At 41.7% G+C, this 13,052-nt stretch overlaps 1 protein-coding gene across 8 annotated transcripts in view; it reads left to right on the top strand.

Moving 5' to 3' along the window:
• Positions 1–4,061: 4,061 nt before the first annotated feature.
• Positions 4,062–13,052, top strand: part of LOC119852824 (interleukin-1 receptor type 1) — an 80,551-nt gene continuing 71,560 nt past the window's right edge. Inside the window, exons 1-2 of one of the 8 annotated variants that reach the window (XM_038394666.2) lie at positions 4,062–4,230; positions 6,205–6,305. The gene's annotated coding sequence lies outside the window, so the exon portion shown is untranslated. Of the gene's footprint in view, positions 4,231–5,734; positions 6,089–6,204; positions 6,306–13,052 lie in introns of those variants that run through there. The other 7 variants (XM_043514051.1, XM_043514241.1, XM_043513923.1 and 4 more) reach the window with 7 other exon arrangements.

Here is a 13,052-nt window from a genome sequence, read left to right as displayed (position 1 = left end):
AATGTTTAAAGGAACTCAAGGTGTGGTGCTACTGTGGGTATATTGCATGCAATTACAGCACCTTGGCAGCAAGATGGCATAAATTATTCTACAGCTGAACTACCTGAAAGGATATGTCAATGTCTTGGTGAGTTTTCCCATTACTAACAACTTTACAAATCTTGAGCTTGGTGTAAAAGGCTTCCTGTCAGCAACTATGCTTGAAGCGCATCGGAGGTTAGGACATAGGGTAGCTTCTAACCACTTTGTACTGGACAGCATTGCCATCAGTGAAATGACATCCTGGAGGAAGATCAGAGTTTGCATCAATCGGTACCTTAGAAAAATGAAACATGACATAGCATGAAGTACAGCTTTAGCTCAGTGGTGCTGGAGAACCAATATACTAGCTACATATTCTTAAAAAGTCAGTATATAGTTACTTCAGTGGAGCATTGTATATTGTTTAGCCCCTGTGTCGTGCAGACAATAACATTAACTTTCAAAGTCTTGATCCTGCCATTCCTACTTTCATTGAATATAGTGCGAATTCTGCATGAGTAAGGATTGTTGACCCCAAATGTGTACTGAGCTCTGATTTCTCATCTCAGACTGCTTGCATCTATTCCTATGAAGTGCAAGCAAATGCCCTTACAGTTCACCACAGTCACAGGATGACACTGGCCCTTTAAGAGGGAGCTGGGTCATTGCACCTGTGCCTTATCAGATGACCCACTTAAGCTTAAAAGAGGGCACCTGGGTGCTACAAGAGAGACCCAGGGAGTCAGGGTTCTGTTAGAGTACAATGGTGAAGATGGTTTCCCAGCCAAGATGCTGTGGAGGTTCCCACCAGGAAGAGCAGGGTTGCACTCCAGTTGGAAAGGCTGGGGTGGACCTCTTGGTAGAGGGACTGAAGATGATTGTTAGAGCCAGGTGTGGCATATGGGGCATCATGTCATGGGTCTGTAAGGACAATGTAAGCTGGTGTGATATAGGTACTTTGCTGGGGGTTTTGGGCTATGTTTTGATGATAATTGTCCCCAAGGCAGAGTATTACTGAGTCAAGAAAGCTCATGTGAAGTTACTGGGGACTCTGAAGGGGGAAACTGAGGTAGGTGAACCTGGCTTGCTGCAGGACACTCTAGGAGGGGCAGCCTTATGACAGCCACCTATTCCACTAATTATCCATGGCCAAAATGTGCTAATCTTAAGGCATTTGTGCTTCTTTCTAATGACTTCCTGGCAGCCCTCAGGGTTCAGGCTGCATAACTAGGGTGAGAGCTGAGATGGGGGATGACCATTTCCATAGCATTGTGAGTAGATCTGTATTTAATATTAAGTTTGCTGTAGTGCCCCAAGCTGTGCTATGCACTTTCCAAACACAAATAAAAACACAGACTCTGTGCTCTTTGGGATAAATATTTTAAAAAGACACACAGGGAAAGGCTGGGGGGAAAGGATTGTGACACATAAGTAGAGCAATGAGGGTGATGAGAGGTATGGGTCTTATTAGTCATTGCTTGTTTCTATTTTTAAGACTCTCCCCTGTTCTCTCCATCATTCAACCCTCTTGTCTTCTCTTCACAGCAAACCTCCTACCCCTTCCCCAGCTTCTGGTGTCCTCTCGCCCCTCCCTCCATAGTGATGAACAGCTCAGTCATGAGAGTTATCAGTTCAACAGCTAAGTAGATAGCCACAGAATAAGTGGAAGGGTTTAAATGAAGAAAATGGGGGAGTCCTTGTGGGTCAGCTCAGGAGTGGATTTACCATGAAACAAGCCACGTGGTGGCATGGGGCCCCCAAAATGCAGGACAAATCTCATCTGACAACCTATCCCTGAGTCCTGTCTGGTAGCTCAGCAGGGTGCAGGCAGGCAGGCAGGCTGTCTGCCATGGCTGGTGGCCACACGCTGCTCCCAAAAGTGGCCGGTGTGTCCCTGCAGCCCCTGGGTGGGGGAGTGCTCAGCGTGCTGCCTGACAGCTGACTCCACAGCTCCCAATGGCCTGGAACTGCAGGGACTGCCTGCCCCCCACCCCCACCTAGGAGCCACTGCCAGAGGGTGGCTTTAGTCACTTTAGGAGCCGTACCGCCCGACCTTCTCCTGCATCCCAACCCCCTGCCCCAGCCCAGAACCCTCACCTCCTCCCACATCCCAACTCCCTGTCCCAGCCCAGAGCCAGCACCCAAATTCCCTCCCAGAGGCTGACCCCCGCACTCCCTCCTGCACTCCAACCCCATGCCCCAATCAAGGTATCTCACTTGGTTTTCATAGGAGAGATTTAAAGGCTTGTTTGAGTAGCTACCAGGAAACAAGTCAGTTCTATTGTGTATGTTAGTCAGTAGAATGAAAAATGGGTACGCACAACATCTCTTTTGGCAGCACTAGAAGGTTTGTATATGAGGGTATACTGAGCCAATCTAACCTCTAGATCTGAAATAGTGCAGACATCAGCTATGGCTTGTTTAGTCCAAGGACTGTGTCCAAATTTTTGAAGGATTTGTTTAAAAGGTGTAATTTTTATTTAACAAAAGGTGAGGTTGGAGTTCCTTCTGACTCCATTCCTCCCTCTGGTACTGGCTTACCCTGTTTTCTTTTAAACATCTTAACATGAATATTTCAATCTCTTTGTCATTCCTGGTATTACTTAGCAAGTGACACAGCCTAGATTCTGAAATCATAGCTTATCAAATTTCCTCATCACACCTGGCACAGGTTAGTGAGTGACACAGCCTAGATTCTCTGAACCTGCTACTCCTTATTCCAGTGAGTAGCTTAGTCTGGCCCTTAGGCCTTCTTGCTGCCCCTGATACCTCAGTGAACAATAGGATTTAGGTTTAGTAATTGTAGCTTAATCTATATGCTTTCCCCTGCTACCTTCTCGGAGGCCAGCAGGTTTTGATTAACCTGTTTTTCCCTGCTACCTTCTTGGAGGCCAGCAGGTTCTGGTTAATCTAATAGAAATGCCTAGCTCAACAGAGCTGGCGGTGTGCACACCAATATTTACAATAACTGAGGTTTTTTACTAGTATTCCCCCTTTTGCAATTCTCCACCAAAATGTTATACCGATAAAATAAAAAACCAGCAGGATCTTATTAAAGGGGAAAAGGCAAAACACCACATTTATTGTGAATATAGAAAGAATCATAGTAAGCAGTTAGTTATAGCTATAACATTCCATTCAATCTCATATTTATTCACACATTCATTCATTCACACACACACAGGTTTTGCAAGGTTGTTCTCATAGTTACCAGCCTTAGAGTTGCTCATGCCAAGCCACTGGCCAGGTGGCCTGGACATGAGGAGGGAGAAGGGCCTTGTCTGATGCTCCTGGAAGTTGGTTTGTAGAATCAGACCCCAAAGTTCTCACTTTCTGGAGTCCATTTTTATAGGAATTTCTTCCTATGCCAGTCTATGGGAATTGCTTCATCATGCTGTTGCTGAATTAATCAGCAGATGGCACATTCCTGACAGCTCCATGTTGCCAGCTGTTATCTTGTTCTTTGGTTCTCCCATTCTTGAGGCTGTTGGGTGGATTCCAGTCTGCCCTCCTTAGGTCCTCTGGTTATTTCCACTTGATGCCTTCTTCAGCCAACAGACACTGGATTCTTAGGCTGGCACTTCCCTGATCATTCAATTATTATCCACACCAAGCATCAATCCATATACATCCTCTATCTCTATTTTAAATCACAATTGTTAACAAAGCGAGATGAATACAACAAAAGGGCGGGGAGTCTCTGCATGCTGTTTCTGTTGTTACAGAGTATTGCTTTGAGTCTCTCTCTGTGTGAGTAGTCGTTGTTACAAAGAATTGCTTTGAGAACAGACTCTGTCTTAGAATGTACTAACACAATTAGCAGCTTGCAAGTTTTACACAGAGAGGGAGAGAAACAGTACCAAAGACCAAGAGACCTCTTAACCAGTAATACCCTGGAATTCAAACCATGGAGAATCAAACTCTGACTTTAATAGAGAACTTCTTTAATATGATCCAACACATTAACTTGATAGGCTGCACCTGAAGGGAATTAAGCTAGATAAACAACCCCTGATTAGGAATTAAGCCCAGCTGAGAAGGAAGTGGCTGAGCTATGACAAAGCCAGGAAGCTAGAAGCAGAATGGAGTTGCAGTCACTCTCTCTTGCCTTAAAGAGGGAAAGAAGGAAAATGGGAAGAATAGAAGCCTGGAGGTCCTGGTCCTGAGGGGAGCCAACCCAGAGAAGAGTGGAGAAAAAGCCTGACAGAGGTGAAGTAGGAGCAGCCTAGTGAAACAGTAGGAAGGTTGGGGACAATGCAGATGTTGGCTGCTGGTTATAACCTGGAATAGTAGGTGGGCCCTGGTTCCCCTACCAACCACTGGGGAGGTGGCACAGACCAGGCAGTTGGGCAGAAGACTGTCTAGGACAGTCATCCAGTGGGACTTTGGTACCCTGGAAGGGGAGGACTATAGTGAGCTGGCTGGAGGGCTAAATTACAAAGAGAGCATCATGAGTAGCAGAAAGAGAGAGAGAAGCAGCAAGGGGCATGGACGAGTGACAGAGGGGACATGAGACATGACTGGAGCTAATTCCCAGAGTGGCCAGGAGAAGGCACCCCCTAATGGTGAGTGTACCCTATGACAGAAGGGTATATTTCCCTGTATCACACAAAATGTCTAATTGCTTCACCAGAGTGCAATTTGCTCCTGTGTGAGGTTAGCACAAGGCCCTCCAAACAGGGCTTAAGTGTGAGTCTTATGATTGTTTCTAGCATTAAAAATCTTTCAAGTGTAAGTGTTAAAAGGGCTTATTTTTCCTAGGCTAACTTTCAGAATTAATAGCTTTTCTCCCACCCATATTCCTGAGCATATTTACTCCACAGTTATCTGTGGGAAAGAAAAAAGCCAATTCTTTCATTTTGTGGTGGTTATTAAGTTTTTTTTTATTTTTAGGGTCAAAAAAGGAAAGTTGTGTTCTCAGACAGCTCCTGACTGCTGCAGCTTGCATGTGGGCACTGTTGACAGGATTCCAGGACCAGTTCTATCTCTGGCTGCAGAGGGCATTCATGGCTGCATTAGGGCCTGATTATTAGACTCAACAGGCAGGCTGTGAGGCCTTAACATAGAAACACGTCTTTCTCTCTCAATTCCCCTCTGTCTGTTCAGCAGAGATGACTGGACAATGAAGTCTTTCCAGCACTTTTTGTCTTGTATCAACTTCATTCATCTTTAAACATACATGTACCTCTTTCTCTATATGGCTCTATCAAATGAAATACATTTTGTTAAATAAAGTTTAAAGTCTTATGTATTTTTAATGGGCATGGCAAGGCTGAAGTGAGTTCACATTTAGTGCAATGAGAGATTTGTACTATATACATGGTTTTGCAATAACTTTATATTAGTTATTAAAATGCTATTTTCACATTGTTGCTACTGTCAGGCTCAAATGTAAGCAGCTCTGACTGCAGTTGTCTTGGAACAAAAGCTAGATGGTTTGACAGAGATGCTAGCCTATATTGTTAAAGGAAATTTGCCTTCTAAAAGCTTTGATCTTTATGAACTCATGATCTGCTATACAGAATGTTTACACATTTATGTCTGATTTTTTTTTAATCTCACTTATCCCGTGTACATTTGGGGTAAGTTTATTTGAAGTACTTGTGTGTAAAATCAGTGGGAGATAAGATCAGATTTTGTGTGTGCATTCATGAAAAACACCAGAGGAGATGGTGTGACAAATGAGGAAATGAAGAGGTTTATAGTATAGAATGAAAAACAGTACCATGAGTTTTGTTACTGAAATTGATGCTGCCATTCAGTTTAGCGGCTTTTCACAGAATTTTTGAGTGAAGGGAACGGTTAAAAAGAGAACCGTTTAGTGGTTAATGTGAGTTGACTAAAGCTTGTGTTTTGCAACTTTCTGGCATCTTTCTGACACTTCTTGACAATATGCCCAGCTCATAGTTTCCTGTTCAGACTTCCTGAAAGTGCCGTTCCTAGAGGATTCAAGAACTAACTGATTCAGCGTAACAAAAGTATAAGACAAGAACTTTCCCTTTTGTTGCTGCTCTTTCACAAACAGCAGTAATTAATAGCAAGATAAAAACATACTAGCAACTGTCCTGTATGTATATTTTAATATAGTGTAAAAACTGGGTATAAAAGCTTTTGGGGAGGAAAAAGATGGAGAACTGAAATGCTGCTTGTTGAAAGTGTTTTCTTAATTTTCTTCATATACAGGTTTTTAAAAGACCAGCTACAGCTCAGCATTCTTCCTTTGGAGGATCACCTATAAGACAGAAACTCTGAAGTGGAGGTGCTGTTCCCAATTTACATGTGAAGTAAGGTAGTTTAAAGTCAAATGTTTATTGGACTATGTGTTCTTTTCTCTGGATTTAATGTTGTCATTAGCTTTTCTATGTTGTGCAGTAAAATGACAAACTTTTATGAGAAGTTCCGACTGGCTTTAAGGGCTAAACCAAAGCCCACTGAGGTTTCAATGATGTCCTAGACTTTGGATCAGGCCCTCAAAGGGTATCTATCTGCCACTGATTTCTCATTGCTTCCAGGCATTGTAACAAATGTTTACAGTTGTTTGTGAGTATAAATTAAGCTAATGCATGCATTGCATTTCAGGAAACCTTGAATAAAGATAATCTATACCCTGCGTATCTATAGTTTATGAATAGATATGAAAATTGAGAACCATAGAACACTAAGTCCTACTGAGTACTCAGTAACTATGGTCTATAAGAAGCTGTGGACAATGACTCCCCTAGTCAGGGAAAAGGTCAGCCTGTTGTGGGATGCCAGAAAAGTCCCTGCGTCGTAGGGAATTGCAACACTCGGAGATGAGAGGAATGCTCACACAAATGAGCTCCAGACCTCCCACGCTGTCTTGAGCCTTATTTAGATCTGTCACAGTTTTCTTTCCTGTACAACTGTGGCCAAGCAATCCATAAGAGTTTCTAAGGCTGTTGTAGAAGAACCAGGTCATGGGCAATTTGGCAAAATGGCTATTGGAGGCATTAGTCTTCTAATCAGAAGACAAAGGTAGCTGGGGCTAAAACCAGTCCACTGAACGAGGCCTCCTTATCAGCCAGCTCATATAGCTCAGCAATTTTTTTATGCTAGTGTTGCTTTCAAGCCCACTCAGTTATAAATATTAATAATGTATGTATAGTGATTTGAACTGAGTTAGAGGCAGGTATGAAGGCTTTTTATGGAATTTGTATAAGGAGGCTGTTTATGGAACACAAAAGAACATGTATATTTTTTTAGTTCAATACATTCACAAAATAGGTCTTCCTCTCACATGCATGTACATGAACCATCTGTCTAAACTACTTATGGCCCCATCACAGTAGCATCTGAGCACCTAACCATCTTTAATGGATTTATCCTCACAACTGCCCCATGAGGTAGGGAGCTGCTGCTATCCCTACTTTGCAGATGGGGAACTGAGGAACATTGAAATTAAGGGACAGAATTTAAACTTCTGAATTTAAAAGGTATTTAGGCACCTACTGGAATTTTCAAAAGCACCATTGTGTCTAACTTCAGTTGCAAGTCCAGACTAACACCCTAGCTACTGGACCACGCTCCCTCTCTGAGGAAGTGATTAAGATGATTGAGTGGGTTTTACATTCCCATAAAATATATTTTAGAATCTAAAAGTTAGTAACATAAGCTTGAATTAATGCTGTGGGAAAAGACTTTATTTAGTTCTTTAAGTCTGTCATAGAAATTCTATGACAAGTGCTTCTGCCTGTTATGAAATGTTGTTCCTGTTTCAATCGTATGAAATAACTCTGAAATGACAAAAGACAATTGTATAAACCAGCGCACAAGTAAGGGGCCAAAGCTGACTTACTCCAGTTACAACAGTGTCACACTAGGGTGAACTTGTGTAGTTTCATGATCTGAAAGAGTCTGACTCTAGAGAGACAAGCTGGGTGGGTAATCTGTTTTTATTCCATTGGTGAGAGACAGAAGTTGGTCCAATAAAAGACATTACCTCACATACCTTCTCAATCTCTCTCTCCCATCCTGGCTACAATAATACTGCATCTTACACTAAATTCAGTTTCAGAAGTGCTTTCATTTTTCCAGCTCTGTTTTTAAACCTATGTTGACATCCTTTTGTCTGCGAGAGACGGTGGAAATTGCAGCCTATGATCTAGATGGTTTGCAATGTCTCATGTGACTGAATGGACCAATCCGAGGTTTGCATGATCTTTGGCAGTTATTGCAAATGTATGTATCTTGGTTGGGAACCGCTTGCTTAACCATAGAACCATAGAAGATTAGAGTTGAAAGAGACCTCAGGAGATCATCTGGTCCAACCCCCTGCTCAAAGCAGGACGAACTTCAACTTGTTGAACCTCATCAGAATTCTTTTGGCCCGATCATCCAAATTTGTCTAGGTCACTCTGGACCCTATCCCTGCCCTCCAGCATATCTACCTTTCCCGCCAGTTTAGTGTCATCCGCAAACTTGCTGAGGGTGCAATCCAGCCCATCATCCAGATCAAAAACTTTCTGAAACTTTCTAGAAGGAAACTAGCAACTTTCTAATTAAAGTTTCCCAGGCTCACTTTTTGCTCAAAAGGTGATTTTCTTCTTCTTTTAATATTCAGCAAAAACAGTTTAGCCTATTTTCAGTAGGAGAGTAAAGTTTAACACAAGCACAAATAAAAACTTTCCCCATTACGAAAAAAGTTCTTGGGACTTATCTACCTCTAGCTATTTTGGCTGTTCAGAATGATCATTAATAGCTCTCACTGAAGGCCTCTTTGGGTGATCTGGTGAAGAGTGCATACTGAATCATACTTATATATAACCTACAACTCAAGCTGCACAATAGAGAGTAATAGTAAAAAATGTGTATATATCATCTAATTTTATAACTATGGGCCATTCCAACTTCCATAAGAATCAAATGGGAATTGGCTTTGATAGGAGTCGGAATGGGCCCAGGGCCCTAAATTAGCATCATAGTAATAGTCTCATTTCCTGAACTGCACCGAAGGCAGGTAGTGCTGCTGGTTTAAATGAAAAGGAAGTGTAATTATGTGGGTGCTGACATTACTAATAAAACACACTTTAGGCTTTGTCTACACGGGGAGTGGCATATTCGATACGTGTAGCTACATGCCACAGTGAAAAACAGGCTGCGTCCACACTGTTGTATGCAGCCACAAGTGGCAGTGAAAGGCTCTGGCACTAGGCAGTGGGAAAAGGCTCTGGCTGCAGGGAGCTGCTGGAGCCTTTTCCTGCTGCCCGAGTCTTTCACTGCAACAGGCAAAGGCTCTGTCAGCTCCCTGCTGCTGGAACCTTTCCTTGTAGTGGGGAAGGACTCAGACAACAGGACACTACACTGCTAAAACTAGCAGCATAGATGTGGAAGCAGGGGATGAGCATGCAGTGAGTCATGTAGGGTATATATACTAAGGTTCTGGCATGCCTTTACTCTGTTTGCCTAAGCAGTGTCTCACCATCTACACTGTTATTTATACCCGTGCTAAGGGAGCTGTGCAGTGTACGTACACTGCACATCACTGTAAGTCGAGACATAACCTTAGAGAAAAAGTCCGAGTCAATTAAGGTATACCGGGAATGCAAATAACTTAAGAGTAAAAAAAAGAAGAAATAAAACAAGATTCTAAACATATGTCTTTAAGACTGGAGAAAGTTCAGTGACATATAGTATACAAGAAATAGCATAGGTTAATGCAATTAAAAACCTGTCTTCTGCACAAGGGAGCAGAGTTAAGAGTAGATGTGCAGCCCTGGGCTTTGTTATTTCTTGACTCTAGAGGGCTGAACTCTGAAACCTAACCATTTTCCTAACCCTTTTTTTTTGGGTACAGAATGTTTACTACAATTCAAAATGAAACTCCTACAGGCTCTTCTCTCTTCAAGCTGTAGGAGCCAGCTCCTGTCATGGACTTTGATATCCTGATGAAGACGATGGCACCGCTTGTTATGATCACTTGCCAAGATTTCCCACTGGTCAGGATCAATTCCAAATTCCTTTCACTAGGGGATGCGGTCCAGTCCAATTTGCACTAAAGTCATTTTGACTTTAACAGGATTTGGATTGGGCCTAGGTCACAAACTGACTATTTAAAGTTGCCCAGAACCTGTTTTTGTTGTTGTTGTTGTTGCTTGTAGTGGCAGTTGATCATTTCTGGAAACATGGACCTTGAGATGTCAGAATTGTGTATTTTGCTTCATGGATCAGGAGGACATTTGGGGCCAATGTATTTATGAATATTTAAGCAATGCATATTCTTGATCTGTGGGAGTCTGGAAGAAGGAGCATAAACCTCTCTGCACAACTTTTGTTTTCCCACTTGCTTCTGCCTTACACCAACTATTTGGACTGAGCAGGGGTGGCAATACTTTAAACAAGCTTTACTTCACGAAGGGTTCATGAGTGTAATAAATTCAGGTGGTCCTTAGCGTCTGAGATGATGCCTTTTTCTAAGCTCAGAATCTTTCTTTTAAAAAAATAAATAAATAAAAAAGAAATGTAAACAATAAGAGGTTGAAGTCATCTAGGGACAAGGGCCCAAATAATCAAAGGTGATTAGGCACCTAATTCCATTGATTTTACTGGGAGGTGGGTGCCTAAATACCTTTTGAGGATCTGGGCCAGGATGACTATCACTGTTGTAACAAACAGGGTTAATTGAAGGTTCTGAAAAAACTTAGATAATTTGCTCACTTTCTACAGAATCCTTTTTTATATTCTTACAACCTGTCATTGTGATGGTCACTCACATACTTGCTCTGGGTTATTCACCTAAACTAAGTGTGAGTTTGCTTCTTTGGAAATGGACCAACAGATACACTTTTAGGCATGAAGCAGAACAAAGAAGCAAATAGTGGAGGCTAGGTAGCTATATTGGGAAGCAAAGTTGGAGATCCAAGATGATTCTGGACTACGGACCAAATACTGCTGGCCCTACTTATCAATAGGACTGTTCACAGGAGCAAGGCAAACAAGATTTGGTCCTACATCTGCAGTTCCTTCCTAGGCTAGTAAAAGGCTGAGCATTGTAAACTCACTGAGACTGATTGTCTTTTAATTTACACTGTTGGAAATTGGAAGTAATTCTACTGAAGTCAGTTAATTAACCTAGTGTATAAAAGAGAGGGGAGAATCAAGACTACTATATCTGACAGTGCAGGGGTGAAATGTGAGGTCTATTACTTACCAACATGTCCTTAATAAAATAGAGTTTAATCAAAAGAAGGAGGAGGCTGAATCTATTTCCCGGGTAGTTATTATGGAACCAATGTGGAGATTGGGAAATAAAATGGAAAAATTCCAAGTATGAATAAGGAATGAACTTCAAGCACATGCTGTATAACAGGAAATTCCCAATCTGAAGACTAAATTTAAGAGTTTTTATTATTTCCCATCTCTATCGGCCCTCAGCTAAGAAGGGATGAAAAGTTAGCAAAATGAGGGAGAGGAGCTGAATTTAAACAGCATCATCCCTTCTTTCCCTCTGGTTCTGCTGAAACTTCTCTGGACAAATGCTACAAATTTGGGCTCTTGTTTAGTGGGCATCATTGAGCAATGGAGGCCATGGCTGGGGGAGATCCACTCTACATTGAATTATACCCCAGCGAATATCTACAGGACTTAATGCTAAACCTTTGGGGAAGTAAGGACAGAAGTGGAAGGGGCCAGATGAGGTGGAGCTATGCTGCTAGAGGAGAGGGAGAAGATGAAGTCTGGCCACTTGCATGGACATTCTATGCTTCCATGGTGCTCTGTGATATCTGGCCTCATGCCCACAAAATAGGAAGGTAAATCCAGCATGAGACCTGAAAACTCTGCACATGGAAACTCGTGTGATTTTTTTTTTTTGAAATGGCTTTGGCCCTTCTTCTAGTTTTTCCGCGTGGGGAGAAGGTAATGAGGCACTATCTGGCGTAGATTCCAGATGAATGTTTGTTGTTTGTTTGTTTTGGGTACAGATGAATGGTCAGTGGCTAGGCAGATTCATTGGCCAAAACCACCTGGGTTGGGATGTTCAGTGGCCTCAGCCCCTGCCCATGGCTGTAATGCCTGCTGTGAAGCATCAGCATGAGGACTCCAAGGCAGCAAAGGCAAGAGTCAATCAGTCCTGGGGGAACACCCATTAGTATTAGTTGAACTTTGCATGGATTGAGAGATTTGGTCCAAGAATGTTAAGGTGGTAAAGAATACTAGTAAATAAGCAAATGTACAGTTAAAACTGACCTATATTAGCAAGATGCAATACATCTAATTAAACAAGTATCTTATCTAGAGAGACACCCAGATATTGGAGGTGAGACTTAAACTGAGTCTTTAATTAGGTTGGATTGTAAAATAATCTCTCAACCTTTTCTATTGTTAGAGCATTTCCTTTATATTTTATTAAGTAACTTAAAAAAATCCAGTTTTGTAACAATATACTGTAGTTACACAACAATTTACACAATTCATTTAAAAAGTTTGGTAACTGTATAATGTTGTTTCTATGATTATATTGCATCTTTCTATAAAGTCATCTTGTACTGTTACGTAGTTACTTTAATACATTTAATTTCTTGATTAAAAAGCAACTACATATAATGTTGAAAGATGATGGGTCCCTGTGGAATTCTAATGGATGCTTATAAAACAATAAGGCCTGATTATGATGTCGTTTACACCACTGCAACCCCACTGATTTCTATGGAGTTGCTCCTGATTTACTGAAAGTGAGAGGAGAATCGGTCTGTATATGTTTTGAAGTGTCTCTGCACATCCTGTATTAATTCTTGCAACTTATACAGTCAGTCAGAGGAAAGCAGTACTTTTCTAGAGCCTCTTATCTTTGTTCTGTACCTGTTCAATATTAAGTCCAGAGTTGCTGGCATTTAAGGCCTGATCCAAAGCCACTGTAGTAAAATGGAGTCTGTCCATCAGGTTCAGAGGCTTTTAGTTTTTTATCAAGGAATTGCCTTAATAAAACATGGTAATGCTCCAATCTGAATATATGAAGCTTGTAGAAAAGTAGTTGCTACAAACCTATCAACATTGTTTGGACCACTGTCTGTAAA

The sequence above is a fragment of the Dermochelys coriacea genome, chromosome 1 (assembly GCF_009764565.3).
Source record: "Dermochelys coriacea isolate rDerCor1 chromosome 1, rDerCor1.pri.v4, whole genome shotgun sequence".
Taxonomy (NCBI): Eukaryota; Metazoa; Chordata; order Testudines; family Dermochelyidae; genus Dermochelys; species Dermochelys coriacea.
Note: the sequence above shows the minus strand (reverse complement) of the source record. Positions and strands in the feature narration are given on the sequence as shown.